Genomic DNA, 17,297 nt, shown 5'->3' on the forward strand with positions numbered 1-17,297 from the left:
GAGGGTAGCCGAGGGCCTGACAGGCTCGGATTCTCCTAGTTGCAGGCTGGGCTTAGGTGGGAGGCAGACAACCCTCCCCAGTCCCTCTCCACACACTCAATGCCTGTCGCTCGGGAGACCGGCCCTTTCTAGATCTTCTCGCCTCTGGAGTCAACTTCTGCAGTTCACTTTCTCTGGGCAGATGTTGGCTACATTTTAGAACTTTGTCCTTGGCTCAACCCCAGCAATGGGTTTTGTGTCCCTGGAAAAGGGGACTCAAACTCTGATTTCTCTTCTGACCTTTCCTAAGTCAAGTAATGAATCCCACAAAATGATGCCAGCGCTTCTGAATCCCTTTGGTCCCTTCAGTGGAACCATGACCATGAAGGAAAAGAAAAAAAAAAAAAGAAAAAAGCTTTTGCCTTCCCAGCCATCAAGGTGAACCAGGCTGTAACTCCAGGCCTGCCAGGCAGCCTGATTTCTATCTCCCAAGGAAAGGCCAAAGAGCTATGAACTCCTCGAGGGCCGAGATCACGTTGTAATCAATTTTGAATCTTATTGGCCAGAAGTGGCCCCCATTGCCTCAGCCGCCCACCAGTGCTCAGCGTGTTGAGCGACAGCAAGAGGGGAAAAGACTCTCTCCCAGAGGACTCTGGGAGCAACGTCAGACACCTGGCACTTAATTAAGCCTGTTCTTGAGGCAGAAAGACATTTCATAGATCCAATTCAGAGGTCTGGGTGAAGGAGGGGGCCAGGGCAGACATCAGCGTGCAGCAGAAGGCGTTTTTGATTAGTAGGGGAAGAATTCTGGTCACAGGTGTAGGTAACATTTCTGGCCTGTAGGGAAAGACTTTGACTGTCAGCCATATGTGCCAGAGCTGGGATTTGATTCCGGAAGCTTGCTGCCAGGTCCTCGGAGGCAACATTGCAGTGGCATTCTTCTATTTTCTCCACACCCCACCCGAACTTGAGAAAGGTGGTGACAACTCCTGTCCTATGCACAGACCAGAGTCAGAGTGCTAGCCTTTTCTCCATCATGGGCAAGTCATTTGAATCCATTTTCCTTTTCCTGTCCCTTAAAATGGAAATGTGCCCTGCAGCTCTAATCGCCTCTGTCCCTGCTGTTCCCCCAAGGAATGGTCTCTTTCTACCATCTTTCTCTGACATATGACCTAGAGCTTTGTATCTCAACAGGCAGTTTCCAGAGAGGATTGCATTGTCAACTTGGTAGGACTGAAAACAGCTCTTTAAAAAAAAAAAAAAAATCATCCTGTGAGTTTCTTCTTTGGCTTACAGTTGGAAAATGCCAGGGTTGAGATAGAGCTAAGAAAAAAATAAAAAAAGCTCAGGAGAAATTTATTGAACTTTTCCCCTTTGCACTGTGCTTGTTTTCCTGTCTTTAGTGTGTTTCAATGTACAACCAAGTTGTTAATGTTTTCTGTTTAATAAACAGAACATCTGTAACCTCTGTTCCTGATGTTTCCAATCAGCTCCCCCATCAGCTAACAGGGAACTAGTTTGAAATTCAGAACTCAAGGTCACTTTCACTGTTCCTTCATTTGCATTCTCGGTATAATTCACTGTGTTAATGCTCTCCCTGAAAACACCCTGCTTTAAATATATCATTGCTTCCTCCCTTGGGCGCAGGACAAATAACACAGCCCGCGCCGCTTGGCGCCCTGTGCTAGGTTAGCCCAGTGATGCATATTTGGGAAGCTGTGGGGCTCAAAGAGTGACATTCATTTATATCTTCAAAAACGGTTCTCAGAGCGCTGAGGAATTAGTCATCAGGCCCCTGCTGGCTGTCGCCTGGCCTACTCTGGCCTCTAGACTGGAGAGCCACTGCAGCCTTTGTGGAACCCGGGCTTGCTTCTGTGTTTCACTGGGGCTGGGCCAGGGCCCAGAGTTTGCCCATTCTGAATTCCACCGAAGAGAGGGATCTCGAGAGGAAAGAGAGAGATGGGTGGAGGCCCCAGCTCTCCATGGGGCTCGGGCTGCTCCCAGAGAGGACACTGGGCAGCGGTCCCTGTTTCATTACTAACATGTGAGGAACGGGGACCAAGAGACCATGTCAGCAGCAGGGACTGCTCCCCTGTCTGTAGCCGGCACTGTCCGTCCCCAACTTCCCACCTGCTCCGTCTCTGTCCTCACTTGGAAGTAGTGTTGAATTTTCACTCCCTGTACGGTTTTTCTTCTGAAGCGATTTTGTTAGGTCATTTGCTATTATATATTTTTTTCTTTAACTTTAACCTGTCTTGAGTTTTAAGGTGTTGGTTAAAAACTTCAAGGAAGGGGCGCCTGGGGTGGCTCAGTCAGCTAAGCATCTGCCTTAGGCTCAGGTCGTGATCCTGGGGTCCTGGGATCGAGTCCTGCATCAGCCTCCCTGTTTGGGGAGCCCCTTCTCCCTCTCTGCCTGCCTGCTTGCCGCTCCCGCTTCTTATGTGCTCTCTCTGTCAGATAAACGAGAAAAATCTTAAAAACAAAGCAAAACCTTGAGAGAATTAGTAATAACACTTGAATCGCTTTTTAAAAAGTCATCCTTTGTGTGCTTTCGTTTGTCTTCAGGCTTCCGCCCAGGGCCACCTGGAGCAATGCATGACATCAATATTCTCACTTTCTTTCCTTCTGTGTAAGCAGACACACTCCTGGTTATTTTCCTTCAGCAGAAAAAGAAAGTAGAACAAGTTTTAAAGATCTACACGGAAGGAATACGCCGGTGACTTCAACCAATCCTTTGGCTAGAACACGTAAAAGGGCATGAAATAGTTAAGCTGTAAAAGAATATAAACAAGACAAAACTCACAGCTTGCTGGTTGCTAGGGCCGTGGGATTTGGGGGAAAGGGGAGTAACGGTGGGGGTGCGGGTGCGGGTGCGGCCGTGGAAGTAGTAAACACAGACTGAGGAGCTCGGACTCAGCAGGAGAGCAACTTCCATGTGGCCCAGAACCCGACATCAACTCTCCCTAACCCTGGGTCTCTTCCCAGCTGCCAGTGGGCTCCTGCAAAGTTGCAAGCAGCCAGGGAGAGTTTTTGGAGACTTTGATCCCTGATATGCAATCTAAAGATTGAAAGATTATATTTCCTCTCTAATTAAATCTCCTCTAACCTTGCACTGAGTGCCTGTGAGTTGAGCAGGCAAGATCCGACCTGCTGAGCGGAGAGGATTCCCAGGAAGCCTGGGAGACTGTGCGTTCCACCCAGGGGAGACCCCTATCCAGATCTGCAGCGGGAGCTACTGAAGCACGAGCTGCGTGTTGGGGTAGCGGGCGGACACAGTGGGCAGTCGCAGGGAGCGCGGCACAACCAGCCCTTTCCTGAGATGCTGATGTTGATGCGAGCCCTCAGAACAGGTACTGTGTACCAAGTTCAAAGGAGGGTCTGCATCACAAAGGGCAATCTGTTGTCGGGACCCAGCTACTGTATCAGTACTGCAAAGCAGGCTGTGGCGGCCACAGTAATCCTACTCCCACCCAGACCCTGGGCTAGACCCAGACCCGGGGCTAAAAAGGGGCTCTAAGCATTTATAGGAGCTCTTTGCCCCTACCTTCCAAGGATTCTTCAGATTCTCTTGTGTCTTGGGGGGCGGGGGGGGCGGGGGGTGGGGGGGGCTTGCAAGGCCATTGATTGCTAAATAATCCTATTATTTAAGGACCTTAACGATGTTTTGTTCAACCAGTTCCCTTTGAGGAAATGGATGTTCAGAAGGTTACCCCTCCCCCTTCAAGGTCACCCACCTGCTTCTCGGCAGGGTAGCCCTTTCAGGACTCCTTGGCGGGTAGAGCGCCTTCTGTGCTGGAGAGAGAAATCCTTCCTGATGTCGCATTCCGGTCCTCCATCTCTTGCTGCAGTTCACCAGCGGCGACGTGGGGATGAGGAAGAGCTATTCCCTGTAGGGGACAAGGGACGTAGCCCAGAGGAGTGGATCGCAATGGCCCTTCCCATAAGCGGGGGACTCAAGGAGCACCCCAAACCGCCATTTGTATTCGTTTCCTAGGGTGGCTATAAGAAAGTACCACCAACTGGGGGGCTTAAAACAAGCAAGAGTTCTGCTGTCACGGTTCCAGGTCTGAAAACAATGTGTCTGAAACCGGAGAAGAATCCTTCCTTGCCTCTGCCTAGCTTGGGGTCTCAAGCAATCCTTGTCGTTTCCAGGTCTGCGGCTGGTCGTCACACAGCCTTGCCCTGTAAGTCTCGGTGGGCACTTCTCTGTCTCTTATAAGGATATTGTTGTTGGAATTTCGGGCTCACCCGAATCCAGCATGATCTTATTTCAATCCGTACCTCGATTACATCTACAAAGATCCTATTTCCAAATGAGGTCAGATTCTGAGCTTTTGGATGGGCTTGAATTTCCGGGAGCCCCTATTCAACCGCCATGTTATTTATCCTGAAATGTCAGCTAGTAACAGGACACTAAACCTAAAACATTATATAAAACTGAAGAAATCCTCCCCCCTTTTTTTTCTATTTACAAATCCTTGTGATGGTCTATTGCAAACCTGAATTCTGAAGTTAAAACTCCCTAGCAAAAGGCTAGAAGATTATATTAAACACTCAATAAAGTTTTAAGAGAATAATATATTTTTAGTGTGTTTTTCTACACCAGGCATTGCATTCAGTGATATAGTTGGGCTGTTTCATTAACTCCTTTCAAAAGCCCCACTGAGCTGGCACCATCCCCGTCCCATGCTACAAGGGAAGAAATGGGTTCAGCGAGCCTGGGCAAGCGGGCCAGGCAGACCCGGCCACCCTCCTCATCTCTGTGTTGGCCGCAGGACTCCATGACTGTGTGGTCCCACTGGAAACTGCAGAGAAGAACTGTAACCACTGGTCATTGAAAATGTCCGTAGGATTCCAGATCGCTGGGGCTGATGCCTGGGGGTGGGGATATGGAGGTAAAAGTCAATCCCTGGAGGCAGACTGCTTGAGTTCAAATCCCCCATCCACCTGTAACAGCTCTTTGCTTTAGCTGCTCCTTGCTACAAACACAGAATCGCCGCACACTTAGTAGTTCAAAACCACAAAAGTTTGTTATCTTACAGTTCTGGAGTTCTAAAATTGAGGTGTTAGTGGGGCTGCGTTCTTTCCCAGAGGCTCTAGGAGAGAATCTGTTCCCTGCCCTTGGCAGGCTTCCAGAGGCCACCTGCGTTCCCTGGCATGTGGTCCCTTCCTCCCATCACTGCAACCTCTGTTTCCGTGGTCATGCTGGTGCTCCCGCCTCCTGCTTCTAAGAACCCTTCTGACTATGTCAGACCTGCCTGAATAATCTGGGACGATCTCCCCATCTCAAGATCCTTGACTTAATCACATAGGCAGTCTCTTTGCCATGAAGGTGACACTGCACAGGGTCTGAAGATGAAAATGTGGACATGTTTAGGGAACCATTATTCTGTCTACCACACTCTGTTTTCAGGGGTTAATTACTTAGCTGCCTTAAGGCATACTTTTCTGCTCTAAGAAAAATGGGAGGGGTGCCTGGGTTGGGGCAGTGGGTTGAGTGCCCAACTCCTGATTTCAGCTCAGGTCATGATCTCAGAGTCATGGGATCAAGCCCCACACTGGGCTCTGGGCTCAGCATGGGGTCTGCTTGAGGGTCTCTCTCCCTCTCCCTCTGCCCTTCCCAATTGTGCTTCCTCTCTCTCTCTCTCTAAAAGAAATCATCTTTTTTTTTAAAAAATGGGCAAATAATGGTAACCTAGCTTGTTAAGCCGTTGTGAGGATCAAATAAGAATATGATGAGCTCATTGCCTGGAGAAGTAGGTGAAGGTGGCTGGTCATATTATCGCTTTTGGTGAAGACATGAGCCAGGAGCTGTTGTTGTGAACGAAGGTGGTGCGAGTCTGTAGGGTGATGGGTGTGGGCTTGATGGTCTCCACCTAGGACTAGAGTGCACAAGAGGTGCCCTCATTTTGTATGTAGTGAAAACCCTGTTGAACGAGGTCCAGCCACTTGGACCTAGTGAACTGGAATTTGCGAAATAACAGGCTTTCAATTCTACTGAGACCAAGAGGAAACAGAGGCACTGAGCAAAGCTAGGGCCGACGACACGGGTAAAGAAGACAGGTCTCCATACAAGAGCACCCTGCACTTCTGACACCAACTGCAGGGTCAGGGGCTCCCAAACCACTCCTAGACTGAATAGCTTGCTAGAAAGACTCACAGAACTCACGGAAATCTATATCCTCACAGTTACGACTTATTACAGAGCAAGGATATGGTTAAGATATAAGAGTCAAAGGAAGAGACAGGGTGGAGCCCAGAAGGATTCCAAGGCAAAGCCTCTGTTGTTCTTTTCCCATGGAGTCAAGGCACATCAATCTCCTGGCACTGAAGGGTGATGATACACATGGAGCATTTCCAGCCAGGGAAGCTCAGCCAAACCTTGGGCTTCAGAGTTTTTATTGAGGTTCCATTACAATGGCGTGATTGATTGATTGCTCAGGTGGTGGATCTCCATTCTAGTCTCCAGCTTCTTTGGGTGTGACTTAAAGTCCCATCCTAAATCACATCTTAGGTCTTTCTGGCATGGCCAGCCTCCACTCTTAACAAAGACTTTCCTATAGAACCCAAGGGCCAAGGCCAGGTCTTTTGGGGGGTAAGGTTAAATTCTATGCTATACTGTCCTGAGGAATTGAGTGACTCAACTGAGGTCACTTGGCTAAGCTAACCTATTTAAATTATTAGCACTCAGTAATTCTTCATAGTCTTTTATGATTAGTACAGAATATGAAGCAATATAGTGTGATGATTAAGACTGTGAAGTCTGGAATCAGGCTTCGGGGCCAGCCTACAACTCTGGCATTTATTATTGTGTAACTTTGGCAAGTTTCCACCCTTTCTGTGCCTCAGTTTCCTCCTTTATAAGATGGGGGGGTAATAATAAAACCTACAAAATAGAGTCAATATATGTCAACACTTAAAACCTTGTCTAGCGTGTATTAAGTCTTTAATTTTAGTTTTTCATATTAAGCGGGAAAAAATATGTAAGTAGATTAGAAAGCAAAATTTATCTGTAGTCTTCTTTTTCTCTTCCCACTGAATTGATAGTTGGCTCTATATGTTACCAAAACTTACCACTTATAAGCAAATCATATTATACATACTCTACAATTTCATTCTTATCATAATTTTCATCAAAATTTTTTATTTTTAAATAATAAGAATTTTGGAAATCCTGTAAATATTGAACACATGTGGAAAAGCTAAGCAACAAGAGAACTACATTTGTTGGCTGCACAAGCACTAAAGAAGTGAGCCGTGGAAAGGCACCTGGGTTATAGAAGCCAAAAGAGTCCTTTTGATTTGTGTAAAGTCGCCATAACAAATGTTGTTTGTCCCCACACATTCCTGCTCCAGCTCCACGATTCTTTCATCACCGAGGAGAATAGTATTTGTCAGGAAACACTGCTTTCCTAACGTCGAGGAAGAAAAATAACTGTGGAAATTTCTGCTCACCTCAGTGGCAAACTTCCAGTTTTCCAATTGTGAAGCAGCAAAATATTGTTTTTAGCTGTTATGCCTAGAACTCAAAAGAATTGTGTTTAAAAAAAAAAAAAAAAGACAATTATGCTCAATTAAGGGAAAATGGGATCAAGTTCCAATTATGTGCCAGACACTGGGCTGGCCAGTCTCAGGAAACCAGAATCAAAGAAGACATTGCCTTGGGTCCCCACGTTCCCCTAGCCTAGCAGGACACACAGATGCACAGATGACAGGCCCAGTAAAAGTTTGGCCCCAGGATGTGGAGCTGCATTGGAAGGGCATATTGTTTGTTAGTTTGTTTGTTTTTTAATTTTTTAAAAAAATTTTTATTTATTTATTTGACAGAGAGATCACAAGTAGACAGAGAGGCAGGCAGAGAGAAGGGAGAAGCAGGCCCCCTGCTGAGCAGAGAGCCCAATGTGGGGCTCGAGCCCAGGACCCTGAGATCATGACCTGAGCTGAAGGCAGAGGCTTAACCCATTGAGCCACCCAGGCGCCCTGTTTTTTAAATTTTTTAATAATTTATTTGTTTTATTAAACAGAGCTCAAGGGAAAGGGAGAATCCTAAGCAGGCCCCATACCCAGCAGGGACCCTGATGCAGGGCTCAGTCCCACAACCCTGAGATCATGACCTGAGCAGAAATCAAGAGTCAGACACTCAACAGACTGAGCCACCAAGGCGCCTCTGGAAGAAGCATTTAATTCTGAATGGGCTGCAGGAAAGTGAGGACCCTGAGCTCTGCCTTCAAAGATTTCTGCAGGTACCCCAGTGCGAGAGAGCACCTACTCTATTAAGATGAAAGCAGGATACCACATGGGCATCCGAGACTGGTTATAGCGAGAGAGAATTGCGGCAACAGAGTGGTGACACAGGAGTCATAGTTTTCCTTCCTATGATGTGAGAAGTTGGGCCTTGTGAGAGGAGGCAGGTGGGAGGGTCCGGAAACATCGCTCTCTTGTCCCTCCAGTTCACGTAGGGCTAACTGGTTCATATCAGGCATTTACAGGGGTACTTCATACTTTTCAAGGGGACTTTAGGGTCATCAGCATGATTTGAACTTAGACTGACTTCATGGGAGAGGGAGGATGGGTGACATTAAATGCAGTGGGGACAGTGAGGCCGTGGGTCACAGTGTGAGCTGATCGCGCACAATTGGGAGCAGAATCACAGTCTTCCTCAAGATCTTCCTTAACTTCCACCTTAGTACGCTCAATATTCTTTGTGCTTCATCTCCTACATGCTAAGCTTTCCAGATTCCTTTCCTTTTCTTTCTTCCTCCTCCTCCCCCCTCCTCCTCCCCCCTCCTCCTCCCCCCTTCTCCCCCTCCCCTCCCCCTCCTCCTCTTTCTCTTCCTCCTCCTCTTCTTCTTCTTCTTCTTCTTCTTCTTCTTCTTCTTCTTCTTCTTCTTCTTCTAATGGGCAAGGGTCTCTAAATTTCAAGGCATGCTTGGCACAGTTTACGCTGTAAGAGGCTTACATTTTTAATTTTCTTTTCCATTTCATCAGAACATTTTCGAAAGTTGTACAACTTTTCTTTCCACTGCATTCTGAACATACTCTACCACTGTGATCCTAACCCCTGCAGAGCCTGGGCAGGGTTGGACTTCCAAGAAATCAGTGAAGATAATGAGAGGTCCAGCAGGTCAAAATGTTCCACAAAGCAAAAGTGAACCAAGCGCTCTACCTTGTGAGAGCCCATTACCATGAAGGAGATGGTGGACCATGGACTCTAACAGCCCATGTGCTCCTCGCTTACTTAATACCTAACATGCTCCCTGGAGCTCCACACATTTTCTACCTTATGTCCCCCAAACCATTATCAGTGGGCAGAGTCCTTCCCGGCCTCAGACTGTTGAATTGCATCAGGTTGTACGTTGCTGCATTCCATGGCAGCCACTGATGGTATCTATCTGCCAAGTTTCCATCTGAGTGTCCTCCTCATTAGACTTCAGGAGGAATGCTTAGTGGTACCATTAAAATTTCCTAACTTATTTTGGTTTCACCCTTAAGCAACTGCTTAATTGGCTTGTTTCCCTTGAGACCAAACATTTTCCCATGGTGGGAGCATAGAAAATTAATAGCTTCTGGAATATACAACCACTGGGCAGGGATTTGGGAAAGAATTCTCTTTTTTCTAAGGTTCTTCTGGGGAAAGAATCATTGTTACCACCTTCCTGGGCCTGAATCCTGTATTCTAAACATCGCCTGTACTTACCGCTGCTGACTTCCAAGTCTATTAGTGAAAGGGGTAAGATGGATCCCCATTGTCTGGTGATACTGAGCATTTTTTCATGTGTCTGTTGACCATTTGTATGTCTTCTTTGGAGAAGTATCTGTTTGTGTCTTCTGCCCACTTATTGATTGGATCATTTGTTTTTGGAGTGCTGAGTTTGAGAAGTTCTTTATAGATCTTGGATACCAGCCCTTTATCTGTAATGTCCTTTGCAAATATCTTCTCCCTTTCCGTGGGTTGCCTCTTAGTTTTGTTGACTGTTTCCTTTGCTGTGCAGAAGCTTTTCATCTTGATGAAGTCCCAAAAGTTCATTTTTGCTTTTGTTTCCCTTGCCTTTGGAGATGTGTCTGGAAAGAGGTCACTGTGGCCAACATCAAAGAGGTTACTGCCTATATTCTCCTCTAGGATTTTGATGGATTCCTGTCTGACATTTAGGTCTTTCATCCATTTTGAGTTTATCTTTGTGTACAGTATAAGAGAATAGTCCAGTTTCATTTTTCTGCATGTGGCTGTCCAATTTGCCCAGTACCATTTATTGAAGAGACTGAGCCAACCATTAAAAACAATGAGATCGGGGTGCCTGGGTGGCTCAGTGGGTTAGACCTCTGCCTTTGGCATGGGTCATGGTCTCAGAGTCCTGGGATCGAGCCCTGTATTGGGATCTCTGCTTAGCAGGGATAAGATCTGGGGCACCTGGGTGGCTCAGTAGGTTAAGTGTCCAACTCTATGTTTTGGCTCAGGACGAGATCTCAGGGTTGTGGGATCAAGCCCTGTCTTGGGCTCCACACTCAGTGGGAGTCTGCTTGAGATTCTCTCTCTCCCTCTCCCTCTGCCCCTCCTCACCGGGCCCATGCACATGTGTGCGTACACTCTCTCTTTCTCTAAACCTTAAAAAAATAAAAAATAAAAACAATGAGATCTAGGGTGTTAGGTTACTGTTCACAAGTTCAGGCAAAAATAGCCTATTGTTCTTGAGAAAGCTCAGAAAACACACAGATCAGCAGCATGTAGCTGTCTCTCAGTAGCAATCTCATTGTCCTGGCCAGCATCCTCTCTTCTGGGTCTATAAGCATAGGAAATGTTCACAAAAGGGATTTACACCTTTGAATTGTGATGGCATTGTCTCATTTCAGTGCTCTTTTGAGTTCTTGATTGTATGTACTATACTGAATGGTTAAAGAAAGCCTGTAGAATTTGTTTTAAATAAAAATACTTTGTTTTCAAGTTTCCTGAATCTTGTTGACAGCTGGTTAAATATTGCCTCCTCTCCTCAGAGAATCATTATGCTTGTAGCTAATGCTGGGAACTGCTCATCCTTGCCTCTTCCTTTCTCCCTTTCAAGGAATTTATCCATTTGTTTAGCGCATATTTATTGACTCTGCTCATGTCACATACATTCTGTGAGGCCCTTGGTGCATGGTAGTAAACACAGGGCATGGTTCCTGCCTCCAGAGAATTTAGTCTTAAAGCAGAGACCCATACTTAAAATGTTGATCTGGATGTGCATGTGTTATGTTGTGCATATACATATGCATACACACTCATGCGCATACACACACACACAAATAACAAATAGTGATAAATTATATAAAGGAAAGAAATGAGAGACCTAATTTATACTGGGGTGGTTGGGAACAGCCTTCCTAAAGAAGTGACTTTGGAGCTAAGACCTGAGAATAGGTTGGACCTAGAAAGTAGGAAAAATTAATTACGGGGAGAGGAAGCAGGTTGTATGGAGGCCCTCAGAAGGAGTAGCCTGTTTGACAAACTGGAAGATGTCCAGGTGAAAGATAGGAGTTAGTATGAGCCACACAACCCTGCCTGGACTCCAGGATTTTGCTAACAGAAGAGTGAGAGCAGATGCTGTGCAATGAGGTGAGTTCAGGTTTAAAGGGATCATTCTAGCTAGTGAATGGAGAATTGGTTAAGGGGGGAGAGGTGTTTGCCATAAAAATGGAGCAAGGGAGGAGGGAGGAGAGGGATTCAGCTACTATCTTGTTGGGAGAATTGACGAGACCTGCTGATAGATTAAATATGAAAGTCACAGAGAGGGAGATATTAAAAAATGACTTCTTCCTTTCTGATTTTTGACCTGACCACTTAGTGAATTTCACCTTAGGTGACCTTTCTCCTAGGACTATTGAAAGGGTTCAGAACAAGTCTCCCCAAAATATGCCACTGCAACACAGTAATTATTTTGTGCTAAGGGCAATCAAAGTCCAACAGTTCCAGAAAACCTGTTTCCCCCCCCTCCCCTCTCATTCCCGACTGCCTGTATTTACACTGGAAAGGGAGCCTGTACCAGGAAGAGAGTATTAGCAGAGATTCCTCTCTACTGGAAGAAATTTACGGACATAATAGGGCCATCTTTGTTTTTCAAACCTCTCCCCTCCCTTCCAGTGAATGGCCTTCCTCCCCTTTGTATTCCCAGTCACTATCCCGTGTCCCCTCAGCTCAATTACCTGGGTCTACATATCTTTACAGGGGTCCTGATTGTACCTGATTAAATTTCTTCTTCTGTTAATCTGTCTTATGTCATTTTAATTGTTTGAACAGGCAAAGAACCTAGAAGGGAAGAAGGAAAATGTTTCCACCCCTACACCATGCAATTTGTCTCACTCTAAGTCAGAAATACGCTGAGCTAGCTTTTCCCTTCTGCTGTAGGACCTTGACTGGGGGTGGCAAGTCAAGTCCACAGGAGGTATCTCTGGCAGAATAAATTCCTGTAGGGATATTTATACCCCCGGATCTTTTTTTTTTTTTTTTTAAACTCCAGATCTGATAAAAACAAATAATGTGGAAGTGACTAAAACCACACTCTGTAATCGTGATCACTCACACGTGTTGTATGTGAGGACCTACTAGAGATATATAATGAGTTATCTTACAAATATCAATTCCTCTTCACCAAGGAACTGGCTTGAACTCTTAATTAGCATCAACAAGGAAATGGTTCTGGCCTGGAATTTGCTTCTCCTCCAGGTCTGGGGATATTTTTGTCTATTTGATTGGTTGTACCATATTGGCTTGCCCCAGGACATCTGGGTAGGAATATTCATTTCTTGGTTTTAAGACTCTCAGGAGTGACTCCTTTCTCTGCTTCTGCAAATATGTCAAGTGCACTTTGAATAATGGGTCTTTGTCAATTGACCTCCACAGGAGGTTTTGTTTCTCTCCAAAATGCTTTCAAAATTTTGTTGTATATTTTATGAGTAAGTAGTCATAATTGATAACAAGTGTAATAGCTACTATATATTGAATGCCAAGAAACTGCGCTTAATTTTAGACCTAATCTCACTAGTGGGTGTCATTGTCCTTTGTCAAAGTCAAGTAGTTCGTGAGTGGGTGGAGATGAAATCTGAAGCCAGGCAGGGCTGGTTCCAGAGCCAGAGCTCTTGGCCATTGCCTAAGATTCTCTGCAGAGGCCACTCTGGGCTGTGAGTTAGGAACCCCATGAGCTTTGGCAAGGGGAGGGATATTTTAAACCACCAGAAGAGGAAAGAGGGACTTCCTCTTTGGCACCCCACCTGAATTTAATTTAGACTTGTAGGTCTAACATCCTGTGGGGTGCTACAGATCCTCTTTGATTTTCTTTTCCTTTTCAGTTTTCCTCTGCTACATTAAAAAACAAACCCTTCTCTCCAACTTCATCTTTATCATTCCCTTTCCAAGCCAAAAAGGACAATTGAGTCATCATGGTGGTTCTATTTAAAAAAAAAAAAAAAAGTTTATTCCAGGCTTGGTTTTGCCATATGATGATTGTTTTCTAATTTCTAATTATGGATATTATCTTAAATGAACCATTAACTGCTTCTTCATGTCAAAGCACAGTGACTGGTGCAAAACTGATGCATCATCTGTGCTAGCTAGTGCTGAATCCTAAGGAAGGAGGAGTCACACATTCGTTCACTTGACAAGCTTGTGTTGAGGGCCCTCTCTGTCCCTGTGCCATGACAGGGGTTGAGGTGCAATGATAATGCTGACACTTAAAACACCTGCAGGCTCCTGACTTCTATTCCCATCCTGCCCCCAACCCCACACTAACAGGGAAACTTGGCAGATTATCTCCCTAAGTGTCCGATTTCTCATGCGACAGTTAGGGTTAACCATAGGACCTATTTCATGGGACTGAGGAGGACCGAACGAGAGTGCACGTAAGGCCCTTCGCACAGTACCTGGCATTTTGGAAGTGATCAGTAAGTGTCTCTGGTATTATTATAACAGATAATAATGTTATCTGAGTTTTTATGTTAGACAACATTAGATAATAATGTTATCTGTTATAATAAGATAGGGGAGCTGGACTCCACTGCCAAGGGGAGCTGGACTCCACTGCCAGGCTGTTTATCAATAAGTACACACATAGACACACACACACATCCATGCATGAGGGATAGTGATTTCTAATGTTGGAGAGAAGAAGGGTGAATATTTGATCTAAAAGTATGTTTGTAAAACTAAACGGCATGTCTTTTATGTAACACAAACGATGGAGAGTCAAGTTCAGCAGTGTTGTTGATGTTGGACATCATGGGTCTTCAGGGGGAGAGTAGGAGGGAGAGCACAGAGTCTCATTTCTGCAGCCTACAATTTCAGTTTGTCAAAAGGGACAATGGAATAAAAGAACAAGACAACTTGAGCCAAAGGCTCTCCACGTCCCTTGATGTTTTCCATAGTAAGTAAACCGATGAAGAATGGACAGATTTCAGTCTTGGTATAAGTTTAAGTGGTGCTACACCCAGCATTACCTAGATTTTCGGAGTGAAGACAGATGTGACCTAGTGGTGTGTGGACAGAGAAGTAGGCCGGGCAGAGCCAGGAATGGGACTTGGCCACCATGGTTATGTTGCTGTTTGGCAGTCACCCAGCAGCTGGCATTGGGCTGATGTTTGGTGTGGAGTCTAAGGCAGAGTGTCTGAAGGATACAAGCACAGGCCAGAGTCCTGTGGCTCTCAGCATGGGGCAAGCAAGTAGACCTCACCCCGGAGGTCAGGATGTTCCAACAAGCAAGCAGAACATGGCCACAGAGAGTGGTAGAGGCAGTGCTCAAAGTCCAGCAAGATCGGCAGCTAACCGTGGAGGAGAGTTTCAGCAGGGAGCAGGGTCCTAATCTCTGGGGGAGGACTCGGAAAAGAGGACTGGCCAGGACAAGGCAAATCTTGTTGATAGACCTTGAACTCCAATGACTTCCAAAGCCAGGTCTGTGTAGCAGAGTTCAGGACCCAGAAGCTACCATGGACAGCTAGAGGAACCCAGACAACCTCTTTTGAAGAGCTTCCTAGATGGGGGAGGGATGAGCCCAGGACCCAGAAGCTACCATGGACAGCTAGAAGAACCCAGACAACCTCTTTTGAAGAGCTTCCTAGATGGGGGAGGGATGAGCCTGTTTGTAAGGGTCTGGTGTCACCTGCTATGAGGAACGGAGAGGAGCAGAGGCTGAAAAACACAGAAGTGTTTCCAGAAGCTGTACAAACAGCTGCCACGCTCATTTCATCTTCCTGTTTTCTGGTTATGTTCAACTGCTAGTAGTACACCACATTGCTTAACTTAATAAAAACAAAACAAAAAATCCAATATATGCTATAAAACTACACCCTGCATCTAACCATAGGATTGAAAATGTCTGGGGTAGCCCCAAGCTGCAGTCAACCTTATTGCTTTTGATACATGGAAGTCATAAAACCAACTTAATTTTTTAAAATAATTTTTACATGCCTTTTGCCATAAATTGACAAATTGAAGACAATCCTCTGCCCTTCACATTTTCCACTCTGGGTTTGGAAAGCCAGCCCTGTTCTGAGGAGTGTTCAAACAGAGCACAGTTGTTGGGTTGGAAAGTGGTCATGCGGGTGACATTCTTTCCAATGAAAAATGCGTTCCAAATTTGAAACAGCCACACTGGACGTTCCTTCTGGGCAAGATCTGTTTGGAATATACTGTAGTGCTTACCCAGAACCTTCTGTAAACTGGTGCTCATAAAGGTCAAATGTGGTGGAGAGCAAAAGAGGCTCTTCCAACCCATGCCTCCCCCCAGATTTGAAGCCACTGAGCCCCGGGTATTTTATCCTTGAAATCAAAACAGGACAATCACTACTGACCATAGGCCTGTAGCCCTTTATGCCTGTCCACTGTTCATCCTTCCCTCCTTCGAATGGTGTCTCCTTAGGATCTTCAGGTGTGCCATCAGGGGCAAGGTTAGCCCCTGAAAGGTGGCCAAGTCCATGGGTCCTCCTCTCTTCCTTCCGTTTCCACGACTCTCTCTCTGGGGTATAGATTCCCTGTCACGACCACACCTCTGGGTGTCCAGGTCGGACATCGCAGAGTCATCCCACAGCAAGGAAGAATTGGTGATTCCTTGGAGATGGTGCATTGCCTCAAGGACACAGCTCCGAGTGTCCCAGTGGCCTGGGGCCTGCTGTATGACTCTGTAAGTTGGACGTAACTGAGAGCTTGCAGAATATTTCTTAGCTGTAGATGGGCAATCCTGTTCTGTCTTGCAGAGGTTGGCGGGATGCTCTTTCCTGTGGCAGAAGCTGGTTTTGCCTCCATTTAGTTATTCATTTCAATATTCCTCATCTATAAATGTGTCTATTTTTCAATTTCTCCCTGGAACCACTTATAACATCTGCCTGGTTCCTTCTTTATGGGTAAAATAAAATCTTTAACATGTGTTCATTTTATATCCTTATGAGTCATGATTTTACCTTTTTTTCTTTTCCTTTTAAAATTGTCTTTCCACATCGTCTTTTTCTCACTTGCAGCTTCTCGTCGTTCATTTTATGCACTCGGCGCTCTTTTTAAATGCCTCTAATTTGTCTCTTTCCCTGCAACCCACTGCTGGCCTCCTGGCTCGGCTCACTGGCATTTTTCACAGGCTTAACTGGAATAGCTTCCCAAGTGATACCCTGCCTCCCGCCAGGCGCCCCCATCACCCCCCACCAGCCCCGTTCTATGCCACACACTATTGCTCCGAAACTGAGGTCCCCGCCTGTCCATTTCCACTTAAAAGTCCTTGAGGACTTTGCACCACGTCAGACTACCAGTCAAGCTTGGGGGGTGGGGGTGTCTAAAAGCTGGGCCTTTGACATACACGGTGAGCTGGGCCCTGACCGCATGTCTGTCCCCAACACTGTCCTCCTCCGCCGATAGGTGACCACAATTTCTTCTGATATCTTTTAATACCTTACTGACCTCTGGGCTTTCTCTCACTCCCCTTCCCTGTGCCTCTCCTCCCCGGCCACTGTAGCTGGGCTAGCTCCTAGGTACCCATCAGGTCCCAGCTTAGATGTGTAAGGGAAGAAAAAAATCTTTTTCGCTCTACCCACCCAGGTGCAATGTCTAGGGCCTGCAGATCAAATTGCAAAAAGGCAGAAGGGAAAGGGGTTTGGGGGCTCCTGAGTAGGGGAGGCAACGCTGTGGGTGTGTGTGGGGGGGAGTGTAACAGAGTGATGTCAGACTAACTACTGAACCACACTGACAACTGTAGAGCGGAGACCCTACTTGATGGGTTTTGGGGAAGGCGGGAGATGAAAAGAGCGTGCACAAAGTGCTCAGAATAACCGCCCGGAGTAAGACCCGGACAAACGTTAACTCGTGATAACGT

The 17,297-nt window shown here is 46.0% G+C and overlaps 1 pseudogene; it reads right to left on the minus strand.

The window, feature by feature from the left end:
• Positions 1-705: 705 nt before the first annotated feature.
• The window catches only part of LOC116571464, a 46,321-nt pseudogene continuing 29,729 nt past the window's right edge, over positions 706-17,297 (minus strand).

Source organism: Mustela erminea, chromosome 13, assembly GCF_009829155.1.
Source record: "Mustela erminea isolate mMusErm1 chromosome 13, mMusErm1.Pri, whole genome shotgun sequence".
Taxonomy (NCBI): Eukaryota; Metazoa; Chordata; class Mammalia; order Carnivora; family Mustelidae; genus Mustela; species Mustela erminea.